The sequence below is a fragment of the Leopardus geoffroyi genome, chromosome B3 (assembly GCF_018350155.1).
Source record: "Leopardus geoffroyi isolate Oge1 chromosome B3, O.geoffroyi_Oge1_pat1.0, whole genome shotgun sequence".
In the NCBI taxonomy this organism is placed as follows: Eukaryota; Metazoa; Chordata; class Mammalia; order Carnivora; family Felidae; genus Leopardus; species Leopardus geoffroyi.
In genome coordinates, this window is record NC_059337.1 from 91,790,455 (window position 1) to 91,811,287 (window position 20,833).

The window sequence follows — 20,833 nt, forward strand, 5'->3', positions numbered from 1 at the left end:
TTTTTAAAACTAATGGTCTTAATAATAAATAAGACAGCATAAGCATATCTTTTCAACATATGTCCTCATTTAGGGTGCATTATGGGCATTATTTACACTATGCTGTGGCAAATATTTGTCACATAGTCTTATGATAGAGTAGGCAGTATTGTCTCCTAATACTCATATATTTGCTTCATGACAAAAGACAACCCTAGTATGGGGTGACTTCAAGGATATGTCTGGTTAGTGTCTTTTAACTATATGCCCAAATAATCATTTGGACCCCATGAGCTACTAGATTTCAAGAGTGAAGAAAGTTTTGCAATACATGTTAGATATTCTCGAAAGAAAAGTCACAGTGTTCAATTTTTCTTGCAAAAAAACAGAAATATTGCTTTATTGTGTGGTGATAATAGAATGAGTACAAAATAACTAAATGTCTCTAAATGTCATAAAATGTACATTCATTATAGACAAAATTAGAAACTACCAAATGACAGAGGTGTTTTAGCTACTCAGTAAAGTTTATACAGCAATGAACATCAACACCTATAGACAGGGGTAAAGAGGGCCAAAAGATACAAAATTCAATAATAAGTCATGGAAATATAATATATAGCATAGTTACTATAGTTAATTCTATAATGCATACTTGAAAGTTGCTAAGATACTAAATCTTAAAAGTTCGGATCACAAGACAAAACAATTCTATAACAATGTGTAGTATGTTTGGCATCTAGATTTATTGCAGTGATGGTTTCACAATACATACAAATTCAAATCATGAATGAACAAAGCAGACATGACGGAGTACATAGTATATGATTTTTTTTCACTTAATATTTTAAGTACAAAAAATAAGCAATTTATGCTGTTATATTTCAGGATAGTGGTTATACTTGGTGGGGGAAAGGTGGAAGGAAGGGGGTTTCAGAGATGCTGGTAATGTTCATTTCTTGACCTGCCAGTTACATGGTAGTGTTCAGTATGGAAACAAAATGAACTGTAACTTATAGTTGTGAGACAATTCTTTGTGAATCCTTTGCATTTCTCCACGTTGTGTGAGGAGAGACACTGGCTACCTTTTTTTTTTTTTTTCCAGTCTTTTCAGAGATGGTAATACAGAAATGGCTTTGAAAGGACAGAAATAGCTCCCTTCAGGGTAGAGAGATACCTTTCCTGATTAGTTTAATAAAGGTAATGCTTCCATCTAGAAAAAAGTTTTAATAGGTTTGCTTGCAGCCTTTTACAAAAGGTTGGGATTCTCAAAGTTCAGAGTTCCTCTCCGCTAACACAACCCATTGCATGTGCAGATGTCACTGGGTCTTGTTGCATAGTCTTGGAGAAAATGAGGCTAACAAAATATTGTAAATGACCATATTTTAGCTACTACTACTGCTGTCAACGATAAAATGACCTTTGTTTCTTCCTCAGGGGCCTCACAAAAACCTTGGCATGCTAACTTGCTAGCTTGAGCATATGGTAAGATCTCAGACCCTCCACATTATTTTTTAAATTTTAATTCCCTTATATTTAACATGCATCATTATAATAGTTTCAGATGTATAATAGAGTGACACAACAATCCCAGATATTAGTGTTCGTCCAGATAAGTGTACTCTTTAATCCCTATCACCTATTTTACCCATTCCCTAACCAACCTTCCATCTGGTAATCATTAGTTGGTTCTCTATAGTTGAGCCTTTTTGGCTCAACCAAACCTCTTTTGGTTTGTCTTTTTTTTTTTTTTCCATTTGGTCATTTGTTTTGTTTCTTAAATTACAGAAAATAATGATATCATATGGTATTTGTCTTTCTCACTTAGCATTGTACTCTCTAGATCCATCCACATTGTTGTAAATGGCAAGATTTCATTCTTATTATGGCTGAATCATATTCCATTGTGTGTATGTGTGTGTGAGCATATAACGTGTATATATCTTTTTTAAGGAGTGTTTTCATATTCTTTGGTAAGTACCCAGTAGTGCGATCACTGGATCATATGTGGGTAGTTCTATTTTAGTTTTTTGAGGAACCTCCATAGTGTTTTCTACAGTGGCTACACTAGTTTTCATTCCCATCAACAGTGCGTGAGGTTTCCTTTTTCTCTGCATATTCACTGACACTTGTTTCTCAGCCATTCTGACAGGTCTGAGGTGATACCTTATTGTGATTTTGATTTGCATTTCCTCAGTGATGGTGAGCATCTTTTCATGTGTTTGTTGGCCATCTGCATGTCTTCTTTGGAGAAATGTCTGTTCATATCCTCTGCCCATTTTTAATTGGATTTTTATTTTTTTGGTTGTTGAGTTGTATCAGTTCTTTATATATTTTAGATACTATCCCTTTATCGGATATGTCTTTTATAAATACATTTTCCCATTCAGTATGTTGACTTCTAGTTTGTTGATTATTTCCTTTGCTATGCAGAAGCCTTTTATTTGATGTAGTACCAATAGTTTACTTTTGCTTTTATTTCCCTTGCCTCAGTAGACATATCTAGAAAAATGTTCTTATAAACTCTTCACATTTCTTGACATTAAAATAGCCACATAAGATATGTAGTAAATGTCGCATATTTTAGATAAAAAGTTCTTGACACATGATAATGTATACTTTTATACTTTAATAGAAATTTAAAAATTACCTGGATCAGTCTTGATTCTTTATAACTAACCAACCACAACAGGAAGCAAATGTAGAAACTAAAGATTTCTTCTAGAATACATACACCTGCAGAATTAAAACACACAGAAACACTTGTCAGCATTCATGGGATACAGAAAGTAACTCTAATACATTAGTTATTCTTCTTGAGAAGAGAGTATTACTAAAGAGCATGGGTGTGTTAAATCTCTTTTTAATTTTATAAAATTTTGGTTAAATTTCCATTTAAAAAATTGCCCTGGAATATTTATTATTCAGTTTCTGTGTCACATATCATTCTATGTTTTCCTTCAAATCAATAATATTTAAATACTATTCCAAAAATTTTTAAATTATAGCTTTATTTTTCACTTTTTTTAAAAGTTTACTTATTTATTTTTGAGAGAGAGAGAATCCCAAGCAGGGTCTGCTCTGTCAACACAGAGCCAGACACAGGGCTCCATCCAATGATTTCTTGCTCCAACTGTGAGATCGTGACATGAGCCAAAATCAAGAGTAGGAAACTTAACTGACTGAGCCACTCAGGTGTTATTTTTTCACTTTTTTGAAAGTGAATCCAAGATGGGTATGAAATTCAATATTTGCCAAGTGTACTATTTGTGTGTTTATGGTAGAATCTATTGGTAGAAGAGTGACATGATGGTTGGAAAATGAGCAGGAAGCCTTATTTGGGCAGTTTAAGTTTCTGGAGCAAGTGAACATAGATCATAATGAATTATAAGCCTATTGTGAAACAAAGTGCAGATAATAGTAGCTCTCAGCATAGTGAATAGGAAACTGTTTTTTTCCAAAATTATTTAATAGTATTGTAGCGAAGGGGCCTGAACCTTGACCTCACTAACATGCCCTTCCTTTATAGTCACAAAGTTATCTTGAAAGGCAAAATTTCTTAAGCAGATAGGCTTAAGAAAATACAAATCCAAAAAAAAAAATAATTAAACAGAAATACGTTTTTGGTATTGAAGGACAAACATTTCTAGATCTGATAATTCCTTGTCATTTTAATGTGTGAATATTATGTAATTTCCATCTTCTAAACATAGGAAAAAGAGTATTTTTTAAAAATGTGATTTTACTGACAATAAATCATTAAAACTGAAATTATGACTAGGAAATGATAGCCAAGAACACTAGAAAAATAATATATACTTAGCCCTCCTTCTTCCATAGTGTTCAGTTTTCTCTAAGAAGTGTCAATGATTCAATTCACTGTAATGATATTTAGAGCAACAAGAAACAAAACCACAAAAATGGCCTAATAAAAAATAAGAATCTATGGATAGAAACATATACTATATGAAATATTTTGTACAAGACCCTATGGGATTCCCCTCAGCTATACAAGTAAGCTGGCTTTCATAACTGAAGCTGTTCTCCTGGGATTTTTGTGTTGCTTTTCAACTTTGATAGAATAGAAAAGAAAGGATGAGGATATTGAGCCCGATTGGTTAACCACTCTAGGGACAAGGGCTTGTGAGCTGCTCAGTAGGCTTTTCAAAATAAACAAAATGCAGTTTTTGAAATATAAGCAAGTAAACGACACTTATAACTTAAAGAGAAAATTGGTTTTGGGTGATGATATTTTTATGGTTCTTTGATCACTGCTCTCACCTCCCTATACCTCAAATTGGATAATTTTAGTTAATGAATAGACATAATTCTCATCCTATTACTATATTCAGATAGATGGTAATTTTATTACTTTGGTAATGTCTTTTGACTTTAACAATTACGCTGTGAATTTACTAATATCATAGTAACATAATTGCTTGAAATTGCTTTTCACTAAATCATATTAATAAAGAATTTCCCCCTGTAAAAATGTAGATTTGCATAAAACCACCAAAAATGTCCAATGGAAATGAAAAGTTCAATGAACCAGTTTCTGTGAAGACAGTGCAGTAGAAGGACCCAAAGCTCACCTCGTCCCACAAACAAAACTAGAGAACACTTACTTATATCAGTGTCAGTAACCCAGAAAACACTTCGAAGATTAGCAGAACAAACTCCACAACTAATGGTAAAGAAGAAGCCACATGGAAGAAAGTAGGAAGGTGAAGTTCTCATCTTGGAGCAAAACAAACAATGACTATCCACAGAGGGGAGAGAGCTGGTGGTGTGGAGAAGAGCTAAAAATAAGTTTTTACACTGAGCAGCCCATCTATAGGGAGGACGAATCACCAGAATATGTGCCTTTGAAAGTGAGAAGGGCCAAATTTCATGAGTTCTTACAACCAGAGGGACTTAAATCTTGGAATTCTAAAAATTGGTGGGCTTGGCTCTGGGAGAGCTGGGAAGGCTTTAGGAAGCGGGGGTCCACACCCTTAAAGAGACAGCATAACAAACAGCAAGTGCAGATACAGTGTAGAACAAGCTGTTTGAAAAACACTAGGGGCAGAGAGGGATCACATGGAGATCCCTCCAGGAATAAAGGAGCCGGCAATTGCCATTTCCCCACACCACACAAACACAGCATAAAGAACAGCCACCTGTGGTAAAGAGCATAGTACCCACACTCTTACACAATTTGTTTACCCTAAACCCCTTTCCTGTCCCTAGCTTCCACAAATCCACCCTTCCCAGTCATGCTCACCTTAGTCCCTAGTCCTACCTAGCACTACAGGCTCCCTCCGTGGAATAACAGTATAAACCCTGTTGATACCACTTCTCCTGAACTTAGTTGCAAACTCAATTCCAGCAGCAGTGGAGGCGTGTCTCATTTTGCAAGCGGACCACCACCACAAACCTTGTTAATGTACACCCCACCCCTGTTGGGGACCAAACACTGCCCACAATAGGCAATGATAGCCTGTACACACAACTGGACTGAAAAAAGATGCCAAGAGTCAAAACAGAGCATACCTAACACAAATAGGTGATGTTCCCTGAAGTGCCAAGGCCTAGGGGACAAGGGACATTGCACTGCACGGTACTCTAGGACTTCTTCTTTGTAAGGTTATTATCATTAAGTACAAAAGAAGTAGCTGAAGTAGCTTTGCTAACACAGAGAAACAAACACAGAGTTAGAAAAAATGAGGACACAGAGAAATATGTCCGAAATAAAAGTATCAAACCAAAGCAAAGAACTAAGAAAAACATAAATGATATGCCTGATAGAGAGTTTATAGTAATGATCATAAAGATACTCACTGGATGATCCTGGGAAGATGGCAGCGTAGGAGGACGCTGGGCTCACCACGCGTCCTGCTGATCACTTAGATTCCACCTACACCTGCCTAAATAACCCAGAAAACCGCCAGAAGACTAGCAGAATGTAGTCTCCGGAGCCAAGTGCAGACGAGAGGCCTATGGAAGAGGGTAGGAAGGGCGGAGAGGTGGTGCGCACTCCACGGACTGGCAGGAGGGAGCCAGGGCGGAGGGGGCCCGCTGGCCAAGCACAGCTCCCGAGTCTGGCTTGCAAAAGCGGAGGGGCCTGACGGAATGTGTTCACACAGCAAGCGGGACTTGACATCTGGAAGGTTATAAGTTAACAGCTCTGCTCGGAGACCGGGAGGGATGGAGGACAACTACAGGGAGAGCTGTTGAGACCTGGACGACAGAGCTCAGCTTGGCAGGAAACAAAGGCGCTCTCCCTCACCCATCCCCCAGCCAAAATCCCAAAGGGAACCAGTTCCTGCCAGGGAACTTATTTGCACCCCACAAACACCCAAAGCTGTGCTTCTGCAGATCCATCCCTCCGGCGGGTCTACTCCCTCCCGGTGCCACAGGGCCCCTCCCGAAGCAGATCTCCAAAGGAAAAGTGAGCTGAGCCTGCCCCTCCTGCCCCTGTGCACCTTGCTGATCCACCCCAGCTAATATGCCAGATCCCCAGCACCACAAGCCTGGCAGTGTGCAAGTAGCCCAGATGGGCCACACCAACCCACAGTCAATCCCACCCCTAGGAGAGGGGAAGAGAAGGCACACAGCAGTCTGACTGTGGCCCCAGCAGTGGGCTGGAGGCAGACATCAGGTCTGACTGTGGCCCCGCCCACCAACACAAGTTATTCAAGAAAGCACAGGGGAAGTGCCCAGCAGTCCCGCACCACACCAGGGACTATCCAAAATGACGAAACGCAAGAACTCCCCTAAAAAAAAATCCAGAAAATAACAACAGCTAACAAACTGATCAAAAACAATTTAAACAATATAACAGGAAGTGAATTTAGAATAATAGTCATAAAATTAATCGCTAGGCTTGAAAACAGTATAAAGGACAGCAGAGAATCTCTTGCTACAGAGACAAGGGACTAAGGAACAGCCAGGAGGAGCTAAAAAATGCTATCAATGAGCTGCAAAATAAAATGGAGACAACTATGGCTCGGATTGAAGAGGCAGAGGGGAGAATAGGTGAATTAGAAGATAAAATTATGGAAAAAGAAGAAGCTGAGAAAAAGCTGAGAAAAAAAATCCAGGAGTATGAGGGGAAAATTAGAGAACTAAGTGATGCACTAAAGAGAAATAATCTACGCATAATTGGTATTCCAGAGGAGGAAGAGAGAGAGAAAGGTGCTCAAGCTGTACGTGAAGAAATAATAGTTAGGAACTTCCCTGATCTGGGGAAGGAAAAAGGCATTGAAATCCAAGAGGCACAGAGAACTCCCTTCAGACGTAACTTGAATCGATCTTCTGCACGACATATCATAGTGAAACTGGCAAAATACAAGGATAAAGGAAAATTCTGGAAGCAGCTAGAGATAAACGTGCTCTAACATATAAAGAGAGACCTATAAGACTTGTGACTGATCTCTCTCCTGAAACTTGGCAGGCCAGAAAGGAATGGCAGGAGATCTTCAATGTGATGAACAGAAAAAATATGCAGCTGAGAATCCTTTATCCAGCAAGTCTGTCATTTATAAGAGAAGGAGACATAAAGGTCTTCCCACACAAACAAAAACTGAAGGAATTGTCACAAGAGATCCTAAGGGGGATCCTGTGAGACAAAGTACCAGAGACATCGCTACAAGCATGAAACCTACGGACATCACAATGACTCTAAACCCATATCTTTCTATAATAACACTGAATGTAAATGGACTAAATGCGCTAACCAAAAGACATAGGGTATCAGAATGGATAAAAAAAAAAACAAGACCCATCTATTTGCTGTCTACAAGAGACTCATTTTAGACCTGAGGACACCTTCAGATTGAGAGTGAAGGGATGGAGAACTATTTATCATGCCACTGGAAGTCAAAAGAAAGCTGGAGTAGCCATACTTAGACAAACTAGACTTTAAATTAAAAGCTCTAACAAGAGATGAAGAAGGGCATTATATAATAATCACAGGGTCTATCCATGAGGAAGAGCTAACAGTTATAAATATCTATGCACCGAATACAGGAGCCCCCAAATATATAAAACAATTACTCACAAACATAAGCAACCTTATTGATAAGAATGTGGTAATTGCAGGGGACTTTAACACTCCACTTACAGAAATGGATAGATCATCTAGACACATGGTCAATAAAGAAACAAGGGCCCTGAATGATACATTGGATCAGATGGACTTGACAGATATATTTAGAACTCTGCATCCCAAAGCAACAGAATATACTTTCTTCTCGAGTGCACATGGAACATACTCCAAGATAGATCACCTACTGGGTCACAAAACAGCCCTTCATAAGTATACAAGAATTGAGATCATACCATGCATACTTTCAGACCACAATGCTATGAAGCTTGAAATCAACCACAGGAAAAAGTCTGGAAAACCTCCAAAAGCATGGAGGTTAAAGAACACCCTACTAAAGAATGAATGGGTCAACCTGGCAATTAGAGAAGAAAGTAAAAAATATATGGAAACAAACGAAAATGAAAATACAACAATCCAAATACTTTGGGATGCAGTGAAGGCAGTCCTGAGAGGAAAATACATTGCAATGGAGGCCTATCTCAAGAAACAAGAAAAATCCCAAATACAAAATCTAACAGCACACCTAAAGGAACTAGAAGCAGAACAGCAAAGACACCCCAAACCCAGCAGAAGAAGAGAAATAATAAATTCAGAGCAGAAATAAACAATATAGGATCTACAAAAACTGTAGAGCAGATCAATGAAATCAAGAGTTGGTTTTTTGAAAAAATAAACAAAATGGATAAACCTCTAACCAGGCTTCTCAAAAAGAAAAGGGAGATGACCCAAATAGATAAAATCATGAATGAAAATGGAATTATTACAACCAATCCCTCAGAGATACAAGCAATTATCAGGGACTACTATGAAAAATTATATGACAACAAACTGGACAACCTGGAAGAAATGGACAAATTCCTAAACACCCACATGTTTCCAAAACTCAATCAGGAGGAAATAGAAAGTTTGAACAGACCATAATCAGCGAAGAAATTGAATCAGTCATCAAAAATCTCCCACCAAATAAGAGTCCAGGACCAGATGCCTTCCCAGGGGAGTTCTACCAGACGTTTAAAGCAGAGATAATACCTATCCTTCTCAAGCTATTCCAAAAAATAGAAAGGGAAGGAAAACTTCCAGACTCATTCTATTAAGCCAGTATTACGTTGATTCCTAAACCAGACAGAGACCCAGTAAAAAAAGAGAACTACAGGCCAATGTCCCTGATGAATATGGATGCAAAAATTCTCAATAAGATACTAGCAAATCGAATTCAACAGCATATAAAAAGAATTATTCACCATGATCAAGTGGGATTCATTCCTGGGATGCAGGGCTGGTTCAACATTCACAAATCAATCAATTTCATACATCACATTAATAAAAGATAAGAACCATATGATCCTGTCAATTGATGCAGAAAAGGCCTTTGACAAAATTCAGCATGCTTTCTTAATTAAAACCCTCGAGAAAGTCGGGATAGAAGGAACATACTTAAAGATCATAAAAGCCATTTATGAAAAGCCCACAGCTAACATCATCCTCAACGGGGAAAAACTGAGAGCTTTTTCCCTGAGATCAGGAACACGACAGGGATGTCCACTCTCACCACTGTTGTTTAACATAGTGTTGGAAGTTCTAGCATCAGCAATCAGACAACAAAAGGAAATCAAAGGCATCAAAATTGGCAAAGATGAAGTCAAGCTTTCACTTTTTGCAGATGACATGATATTATACATGGAAAATCCGATAGACTCCACCAAAAGTCTGCTAGAACTGATACCTGAAATCAGCAAAGTTGCAGGATACAAAATCAATGTACAGAAATCAGTTGCATTCTTATACACTAACAATGAAGCAACAGAAAGACAAATAAAGAAACTGATCCCATTCACAATTGCACCAAAAAGCATAAAATACCTAGGAATAAATCTAACCAAAGATGTAAAAGATCTGTATGCTGAAAACTATAGAAAGCTTATGAAGGTAATTGAAGAAGATATAAAGAAATGGAAAAACATTCCATGCTCATGGGTTGGAAGAATAAATATTGTTAACAGGTCAATACTACCCAAAGCTATCTACACATTCAATGAAATCCCAATCAAAATTGCACCAGCATTCTTCTCAAAACTAGAACAAGCAATCCTAAAATTCATATGGAACCACAAAAGGCCCCAAATAGCCAAAGTAATATTGAAGAATAAGACCAAAGCAGGAGGCATCACAATCCCAGACTTTATCCTCTACCACAAAGCTGTAATCATCAAGACAGTGAGACAGGAGACCATCAAAACCCTGAAGGAGAAAGCAGGAAAAGACCTCTCTGACCTCAGCCGTAGCAATTTCTTACTTGACACATCCCCAAACGCAAGGGCATTAAAAGCAAAAATGAACTACTGGGACCTCATGAAGATTAAAAAGCTTCTGCACAGCAAAGGAAACAACCAACCAAACTAAAAGGCAACCAACAGAATGGTAAAAAGATATTTGCAAATGACATATCGGATAAAGGGCTAGTGTCCAAAATCTATAAAGAGCTCACCAAACTCCACACCCGAGAAACAAATAACCCAGTGAAGAAATGGGCAGAAAACATGAATAGATTACTTCTCTAAAGAAGACATCCAGATGGCCAAAAGGCACATGAAAATATACTCAACGTCACTCCTCATCAGGAAAATACAAATCAAAACCACACTCAGATATCACCTCACACCAGTCAGAGTAACCAAAATGAACAAATCAGGAGACTAGAGATGCTGGAGACGATGTGGAGAAACGGGAACCCTCTTGCACTCTTGGTGGGAATGCAAATTGGTGCAGCCGCTCTGGAAAACAGTGTGAAGGTTCCTCAAAAAATTAAAAATAGACCTACCCTATGACCGAGCAATAGCACTGCTAGGAATTTACTCAAGGGATACAGGAGTACTGATGCATAGGGGCACTTGTACTCCAATGTTCATAGCAGCACTCTCAACAATAGCCAAATTATGGAAAGAGCCTAAATGTCCATCAACTGATGAATGGATAAAGAAATTGTGGTTTATATACACAATGGAGTACTACGTGGCAATGAGAAAGAATGAAATATGGCCCTTTGTAGCAACATGGATGGAACTGGAGAGTGTGATGCTAAGTGAAATAAGCCATACAGAGAAAGAGAGATACCATATGGTTTCACTCTTATGTGGATCCAGGGAAACTTAACAGAAACCCATGGGGGAGGGGAAGGAAAAAAAAAAGAGGTTAGAGTGGAAGAGAGCCAAAGCATAAGAGATTCTTAAAAACTGAGAACAAACTGAGGGTTGATGGGGGTGGGAGGGCGGGTGATGGGTATCGAGAAGGGCACCTTTTGAGATGAGCACTGAGTAGTTGTATGGAAACCAATTTGACAATAAACTTCATATATTGAAAAAAGAAAAGATACTCACTGGACTTGACAAAAGAGTGAAGGATATCAATGAGACCCTTATCACAGAGATAAAAAAGAACCAATCAAAGATTAAGAACACAATAAATAAAATTAAAAATACACTTGATGGAATAAATAGCAGGCCAGATGAACAAAGTAATGACCTGGAAGAGAGAGTAATGGAAAATAACCAAGCTAAGCAAAGGAGAGGAAAGAAAATTATGCAAATTGAGAATAGTCTTAGTGAAGAATGGGTTCAAACTTAAGGGACCATCAACTTAATGTGGACTCTTCTATGCCAAAGATATTATATGCAAACTTAATGGTAACCACAGATCAAAAACCAGTAATATGCAAAGATTAAAGAAAGAGTAATCCAAGTATATCACTAAAGAAAGCCAATAAAACATGAAAGAGAATGAGAAGGATCAAAGAAAATCTACAGAAGCAACTTCAAAATAAGTAACAAAATGGCAATAAATACATATCTATCAATAATTACTTTAAATGTAAATGGACTGAGGGCACCTGGGAGGCTCAGATGGTTAGGTGACTTGATTTTGGCTCAGGTCATGATCTCAGAGTTGTGAAATCAAGCCCCACATTGGGCTCTGAACCAACAGTGTAGAGCCTGTTTGGGATTCTCTCCCTCTCTCTCTTCTCCTTTCCCCAACCCCTGCTGTCATGCTCTCTCTCAAAACAAACAAACAAACAAACAAACAAACCACTTTAAATGTAAATGGACCAAATGCTCCATTGAGAATGCATAAAATGGCATAGTGGATTAAAAATACAAGACCAATCTATGTGCTGCCTACAAGAGACTCATTTCAGACCGAAAGACACCAATAGTTGAAAGTGAGAAGATAAACATGTATCAAATGGATCTCAAAAGTAAGCCAAGGTAGCAATGCTTATATTAGACAAAATAGACTTTAAAACAAAGACTGTAATAAGAGACAAAGAAGGACACTACATCATAACAAAGGGGACAAGCCAACAGAAGGATATAAAAGTTGTAAATATTTATTACGCAGCACAAGAACACTCAAACATAAAACTGTTAATAACAAACTAAAGGAAATAATCAATAGTAATACAGTAATAGTGGGGGACATTAACACTGTACTTATATCAACAGGTTATCCAAACAGGAAATCAACAAGAGTGGCTTTGAATGACACACTAGATCTGCTGGATTTAACACATTCAGAATATTCCATGCTAAAACAGCAGAATATACATTCTTTTCAAGTGCACATGGAACCTTCTCCCCTTCTCTTTAACACATCACATATTAGGCTACAAACTAAATCTCAACAAATTTAAAAAAAAAAGTCACACTATGCATCTTTTTTGACCATAACAAAACTCTATGAAACTAGAAATCAACCACAAGAAAAATCAAAAGAGCACAAATACATGGAGGTTAAATGACATGCTACTAAAAAAATGGGTGAACCAAGAAATCAAAGATGAAATAGACAACGACATGGAAACAAGTGAAAATGCACAATGGTCCAATATCTTTGGGATGCCGCAAAAGTTGTTCTAAGAGGGAAGTTGATAGCAATGCAGGCCTACCTCAAGAAGACAAGGTCAAACAATCTAACTTTACACCTAAAGGAACTAGAAAAAGAAGAACAAACAAAACCCAAACAGATAAAAAGAAGGAAAAAATAAACAGAGCAGGAATAAATTATATAGAAACTATAAAACAAGGGTACCTGGGTGGTTCAGTCAGGTAAGCATCTAACTTTCCCTCAGGTTGTGATCTCATGGTTTGTGGTTTTGAGCCCCACATCAAGTCTTGGGATTCTCTCTCTTTCCCTCTCTCTCTCTTCCCCTTCCCCACTTGCACACACACTGTCTCTCAATATAAATAAACTTAAATAAAAAGAAACTACAAAGCAAAGCAAAACAAACAAACAAAAAAAACAACACCAATACCAAAAACAGACCAAAAAAAAAAGCAAACAAACATTAGAACACATCAATGAAACTGGGAGCTGGTTCTTTGAAACGACCAAATTGATAAATTTCTTGCCAGACTCGAAAAATATTTAAAAAATAAAAAAGAGAGATCAAGTAAAATCACTAAAGAAAGAGGTTAAATAAACACCATAGAAATATAAATAATTGTAACAAAATATTATGAGAACCTATATGTCAACATAATGGACAACTAGAAGAAAAGGGCAAATTCCTAGAAATGTATAAACTATCAAAAGTAAAGCAGCAAGAAATATAAAACCTGAAAAGACAAATTGCCAGCAATGAAGTTGAATCAGTAATCAAAAAATTCTCAAAAAACAGAGAAGTCTAGAACCAGACAGATTCACAGGTAATTCCTATCAAACATTTAAAAAAGAGTTAATGTCTATTCTTCTCAGACTATTCCTAAAAATAGAGGAGTAAGAGAAACCTCCAAATTCACTCTATGAGGCCAGTATCACTCTGATACCAAAATCAGATCAAGACATAAGGGAAATATCTCAAATGAATATACATGTAAAAATCTTTAACAAAATACTAGCAAACCAAATCCAATTATACATTAAAAATAATTCACTTCAATCAAGTGGGATGTATTCTTGGGACATAAGGGTGTTTCAATATTTTTAAACACAAGGGTGTTTCAATATTATCAACCAACACAATATGTCACATCAATAAAAGAAAGGATAAAATCATATTATTTCAATAGATGCAAAAAAAGCATTTGACAAAGTACAACATCCATTCATGATAAAAACCTTCTGCAAAGTAGGTCTATAGTGAACATACCTCAACATAATAAAGTCCTTATGCTTAAAAAAAAAAAAAAAACACCCAACATGATACTCAATGGTGAAAAAAATAAGAGCTTTTCCCCTGAAGGTCAGGAATAAGACAAGGATGTCCACTCTTACCACTTTTATTCAACATGGTAATGGAAGTTCTAGGCATTGCAATTGAACAACATAAAGAAACACAAAGCATCCAAATTAGTAAGAAATAAGTAGAACTTTCACTATTTTCAGATGACGTGATACTATATGTGGAAAACCCTAAAGACTTCATCAAAAAACTACTAGAACTGAAATTTAATTTGGGAAAGTCACAGGATACAAAATCAATGTATAGAAATCTATTGCATTACCATATACTAATAATGAAGCAGCAGAAAGAGAAATTAATAAAACAATCCCATTTACATGAATACATTTGTATTTCACCAAATACAATAGGATATCTGGCAATAAACTTAACCAAAGACATGAAAGACCTGTACTTTGTAAAATGTAATAAATGTAATAAATGTAATAAATTGATGAAAGAAAGTAAAGATAACAAAAAGAAATAGACAACCCATGCTCATGGATTAGGAAAATGATTATTGTCAAAATGCCTATAGCAGCCAAAACAATCTACAGAATTATTTTCTTAAATTTTTAATTAGTAAGAGAGAGAGACAGAGAGCCAGCAGGGTGGCACCAAGAGAGAGGGAGACATAGAATCCTAAGCAGGCTCCAGGCTCTGAGGTGTCAGCACAGAGCCCAAGGCGGGGCTTGAACTCACAAACCAGGAGATTATGACCTGAGCTGAAGTTGGATGATTAACCAACTGAGCCTCCCAGGTGCCCGAACAATCTACAGATTTAATGCAATCCCTATCAAAATACTAATAGTATTTTTCAGAGAACGAGAACAAATAATCCTAAAACTTGTATGAAGCCAAAAAAAGACCTCAAATAGCCAAAACAATCTTGAAAAAGAAATATAAAACTGACAGTAGCACAATTCCAGAATCCAAGTTACATTACAAAACAGTAGCGATTAAAACAGTAGAGTACTGGCTTAAAAATAGACACATAGATGAATGGAATAATAGAGAACCCAGAAATAAAACCGCAACTATATGGTAAATTAATCTTCAACAAAGCAGGAATGAATATCCAATTGGAAAATGACAGTCTCTTCAACAAATACTCTTGAAAACTGGACAGCTACAGTCAAAAGAACAAAACTGGACCATTTTCTTTCACCACACACAAAAGTTAACTCAAAATGGATTAAAGACCTAAATGTTAGACTTGAAGCCATTAAAGATTCAACAAGAAAACATAAGTAGTAATTTCTCTGCCATCAGCCAGAGCAACATTTTTCTAGATATGTCTCCTGAGGCAAATAAAAGCAAAATAAACTTTTGGGGCTACACCAATATAAAAAGTTTCTGCATGGTTTAAGAACAATGAACAAAACTAAAAGGCAACCTAATGAGTGGGAGAAGATATTTGCAAATGATATATCTGATAAACAGTATCCAAAATAAACATAAATAACTGATACAACTCAACACCTAAAAAACAGTAATCATTGAAAATTGGCAGAAGACATGAACAGATATTTCTCAAAAGAATAGATAGCCAACAGACACATGAAAAGATGCTCAGTATCAGTCATCATCAGGGACATGCAAATCAAAACCACAATAAGATATCACTTCACATCTGTCAGAATGGCTAAAATCAAAAACACAAGAAACAACAAGTGTTGGTGAGGATGTAGAGAAAAATTAACCCTCATGCACTATAGGTGGGAATGAAAACTGGTTCAGCCACTATGGAAAATACTATGGAGGTTTCTCAAAAAATTAAAAATAGAGCTACTCTGGGGGCTCCTGGGTGGCTCAGTCAGTTAAACATCTGACTTCGGCTCACGTCATGATCTTATAGTTTGTGGGTTCAAGCCCTCCATCAGGTTCTGTGCTGACAGCTCAGAGCCTAGAGCCCACTTAGAATTCTGTCTCCTTCTCTCTCTGCCCTTCCCCTGCTCATGCTGTCTGTCTCTCTCTCTCTCTCAAAAATAAATAAACATTAAAAAAACAGGATTACTCTGAAGTCTAGTAATCACACTACTGGTTATTTGCCTAAAGAATACAAAAACATTAATTCAAAGGGAAATATGCAGCCCTATGTTTACTGCAGCATAATTAAAATAGTCAAACTATGGAAGCAGCCCAAGAGTCCATGGATTGATGAATGGTATATGTGTGTATGTATATAGATATGTATACACACACAATGGAATATTACTCAGCCTTAAAAATAATTAAATCTTACCATTTACAACAACATGGATAGAGGTGGAGAGTATTATGCTAAGTGAAATTAAGTCAATCAAAGAAAGACAAATACCATATGATCTCAGTCATATGTGGAATTTAAGAAACAAAACAAATGAGCAAAGGAAAAATATGACAGAGGAGACAAACCAAGAAACAGATTTTTAATTATAGACAGAAAAAAACTGATGGTTACCAGAGAGAAGGTAGATGTGGGATGGGTAAAAATAGGTGATGAGGACTGAAGTGTACACTTACCATAATGGAAAAAGAAAAAAATACACAAAACACGAAGGATTCTTAAGTCAAAAAAAAAATTCAACAAAGCAATATATGGACAAAGATAGTCAATGTAGGTATATAGGAACACTTTATGGCCCTATACATTGTATTTTTCATAATAATAGATTCTTGGAAAAGATGGTAAACTTATTCTTATTGAGCCAGTACAAGTGAAGCACAATAATTAAAATCCAAGGCCTATTGCTACATATATTTTCCCTGAGAATTACTCAATATGTATTTTTAAATTTATTTTTGCTAATAATTATTTTATAATATTAGCTCATATTCATAGTACTAAAACTTGTCCAAATTATTAGCAAGAATATTTTATCATAAATTTTATGTCTTCACGGCCATCTTTAGTTAACATGACAATGCTGATAGTACCAAAACATATCCATATAATTGAAAAACAGATTTTGAAATTAAATCTAACGATCCTGGCTGATTTTTATTTTCTATTACAGCCAGATGCCTATTGCTTTTCAGCCTTGTTCTAAATATATAAGTAGTAATTTCCCTCTTCTCTATGTTCTTTTGGTTTCCCAAAGCACCTAAATTCTTGTGCCTTACACAATGTTCCTATTGTGGAAAACTTACCTTTTCCTCCAACTGTTCACTGTCTAGGCTTTGAAACCTAGTCTTCCACTTCTAGGAATTAATAGTTAAGATCTTTGTTTAAGGGATTTTAAAAGAGAAGAACTTTTCTTTTGAATTTATACTTTTCTTTCTTTTTGAGTTTTAAATGAAAATCATGTAATGGTTTTATGAATAAAATTTAATAATACAGAAAATAAACATTTAAGATATCTATAATTTTAGATACTTCAGCATAGAATGTATAATATATGTTTTCCTAGTTAATTCAAGCTTTAAATCCAAGGTAATAAATTAGAGAAAATCTACAACACAGAGGTAGTCAACTGGCATTATTTCAGAAAGGTCAAACTTTAGAGGTAATGCTATAATCTACTCAGCTAGCCATATCTCTGTCAATTTGTGAAACTTTGCCCTATAGGTATGATAAATATCATATGGGACTTTTTACCAGTGAAATCATAGCTTGTAATCAGCACTGCATCTTGCTACTGGTGTGAGGGGATCCTTTGCCTTATGCCAACTAGAAGGCTGTCGAAATCAACCCACGGGATGTTGCCACATTTGCCCTGATAGAACTTTTCATACAAGAGGTAAGAATGCATAAAAGGAGACAGGGAGTTTAGTGCATGCGTTCTTGAACGACTAGTGACTGTTTTCTAATAACTTTTTCTGATACATATTTGTATTTATGGCATAATTTGGACTGGGCTTTGCTTTAATTACAATATTTGAGTCAGGTGAATGGATAGCTACTCATAAATTCAAATTTATTCTAGGTCAAAGGGTTACTTTTGAAGGGTTTTAAGCAAGAAGAGGCATTATACATTTAGTATTTTAGAGCAGGAGATACAATGAGGAGCTTAAACTGTGATGAGTTAGAAAAACAGACAGGAAGGCAAACATCAAAGTAAGTAAACAGATTTTGTCTGTATTACTTTCCCTTTTTTCTTCTATCAAAATTCCCCTAGCAGTCATCACAAAATAATATCTCAAAGGTATTATATTTATTGCTGGTGGAGATATTAATAGAAAAGATCTTAAGCCCTTCATTGCTGACGTTGGGTTATACAGCAATCAAGCTCTAGAGAAAGACATGACTGTGCACAAAGTTCAACAAAATGTCATTTAGACAATAAACATTATCAAACAATAAATGGCATGATATAGGATACAGTGAATGCTCAAACGGAGGGTTGGATTCCATCCTGTTGAGTTGTGAAGGAAGACAGAATAAGCTGAAGCTTGGCAGCAGGGAATATTTGAATAATGAGCAATTCAGCTATTTGGATGTTAGAGCCAATAATTAATTTACTAAAATGATTAAGATTCATTAAACATCACCTTTTCCTTAAACCCTTTAACTAAATATTCCATATAAGTACGTAGCAAATATTAATGTTTTAGTTTGTTTGGCTTCATGATGGATATGGCTCAAACCAGAAGCTGTCAAGCCAATTGTGTTAATTTTGATGGAACAACCCTATCAATAAGGTTCAACAAACATTTGTGTTATCATGACCAGCCATGTGTACGTAGATGACACTAGTTTGGTTTTGTTGTTGTCATTTGTTTTTTGATTATTTTTACATGGAACACACAAGAAGAATAACCTTATTGCAGTGCAAACTTTTCAGAAATACAGGCCTGGCTCTGGACAATATACCCTAGGGTGTGAACACAAACTGGCATAAATTCTCGCATGGATGGGATATTCAGGATAGTCTGTTAAAATCAACAAATCTCCCCTACCTGGAAAGGCAAGACATAACACTAGTGATATGTCTGAATAGGAGCCACAAACACACAGGCTTTTGAACTTCCAAGAGTCACTGTTCCCTGCCTATGCCCTGAACTCTAGAGCATATTTTAAAATTTATTTTAGTCTATTTCAAAATTTCTGGTGTTCTATTACTTCCAAAGTGTTGGCAGCATTTATACTATATTGTAACTTCATTTTTAGTAAATATTTAGGGCATTTTTACTTAATTTCCTCTCAAAGCAGTCAGAGCCCAAAAAGGGTAACTGTTAAATGCAGCATTTTTTCCTCAAATAGTAGATTAGAAATCATCTACATTCATGGAAATCTTCAGTATAAATCATAGAATTGCTGACAATTATCTGAATTATAAAGCACATTTAATTTAAAACCATTTTTCTCCAAATGAAAATTATGTCCAAATAGCAAGTACCTTAAGAGAGAATTCTAAAATGGAAATACTGACATAAAGTTAACAAAAACAACTCCAGAAGTCAAGATTCTGATAGAAATAAATTGGATTTATGCTTGTGTTGTATATTGTCTATTCCTTGCAAAGGAACAGCTAGGGGAAGATCAGCAATACTTAAAATTCTGTTAAGCTTAATGGATATGCAGGTTTGAATTTCCAGTTGTGAGTTACATGAAAATCTGCAAAGAAAGCAATATATACAGCTAATTAATTACCACTATTAGTAATCAACCCCCATATGTTTATATTTTCTTGAACCCAGAAAAGATGCAAGTTAGTGTGTAATTTTGTAGAAAGTCCATGTAGTGAATAAAAATACTGTGTGCATAGGAACTTCTAATTGTATGTTTTATCTAAGACTTAAACCATTTTTATAAAGCAGAAATCAGTGGGTAGCCACAGCTGGTTAACAGGAGAAAGCACTTACTACTGCAGAGAACTCATTCATGAATGGCTTGAGCTGACTTGAAATGGAGAGGATCCTATCACAAGCAAAGCAGCCACTGGGAAGATCTAAATATGTTTTTGTTTTAAGATTACACTGATTTTGACATAAACATCCCACCTTTTTCTTTTTTTTCTTCCTTCCTTCCTTCCCTTGGATGTCATTTCTGTGAAATTTGAAGCTCTTAAAATCAAGAACTGAAGTCTGGAGAGTATCAAGGGAAGTACAAATGTGTAAAAATATTGAGTGCCAGATTTATCACTAATAATTTATTCTCTTAACACCTTGCAAAGTACACTTCCACTGTTATTTCCATTTTGAAGGTTAAAAAACAAATCTATAAACCCATTGACTTTTATAAACTTCTACGTAAGATATCTCAACCAAAATAAAGTTCCATGAGAATTTTGTTTGAGTTTTAACAACTCATTCTTCCATGCCCTCATTCCTCATACTCTCCATCCAATACTCGTCAAAACAACTAAGAATTATGGTTAAAATGACACCAAGAAAAAACAATTACTTCTTAGGAATTATTAGGGTAAAAGTTTAGTGAGTTAAGTTACTCTTAAATTCATTTACTTTTATTATTTTCAGGTAATATATGTCCACATATTTTTTTTAAAATAAAATAAAAACCTAAAATGATGGCCATTGCCATACCAATCCCATTCTAATTCTTGCTTCTTCAAGTCAACTCATTTTAAGTAGTATCATCTGCTTTTTGTTTACTTTCCTTTTGGTAT

At 36.0% G+C, this 20,833-nt stretch overlaps 1 long non-coding RNA gene across 1 annotated transcript; it reads left to right on the forward strand.

Moving 5' to 3' along the window:
* Nucleotides 1-1,416: 1,416 nt before the first annotated feature.
* Nucleotides 1,417-20,497, forward strand: LOC123582268. The gene is made up of 3 exons (XR_006704295.1): nt 1,417-1,464; nt 17,833-18,004; nt 20,269-20,497. It is a non-coding gene; the product is annotated as an uncharacterized LOC123582268 (long non-coding RNA).
* The last annotated feature ends 336 nt before the right edge of the window (nt 20,498-20,833 follow it).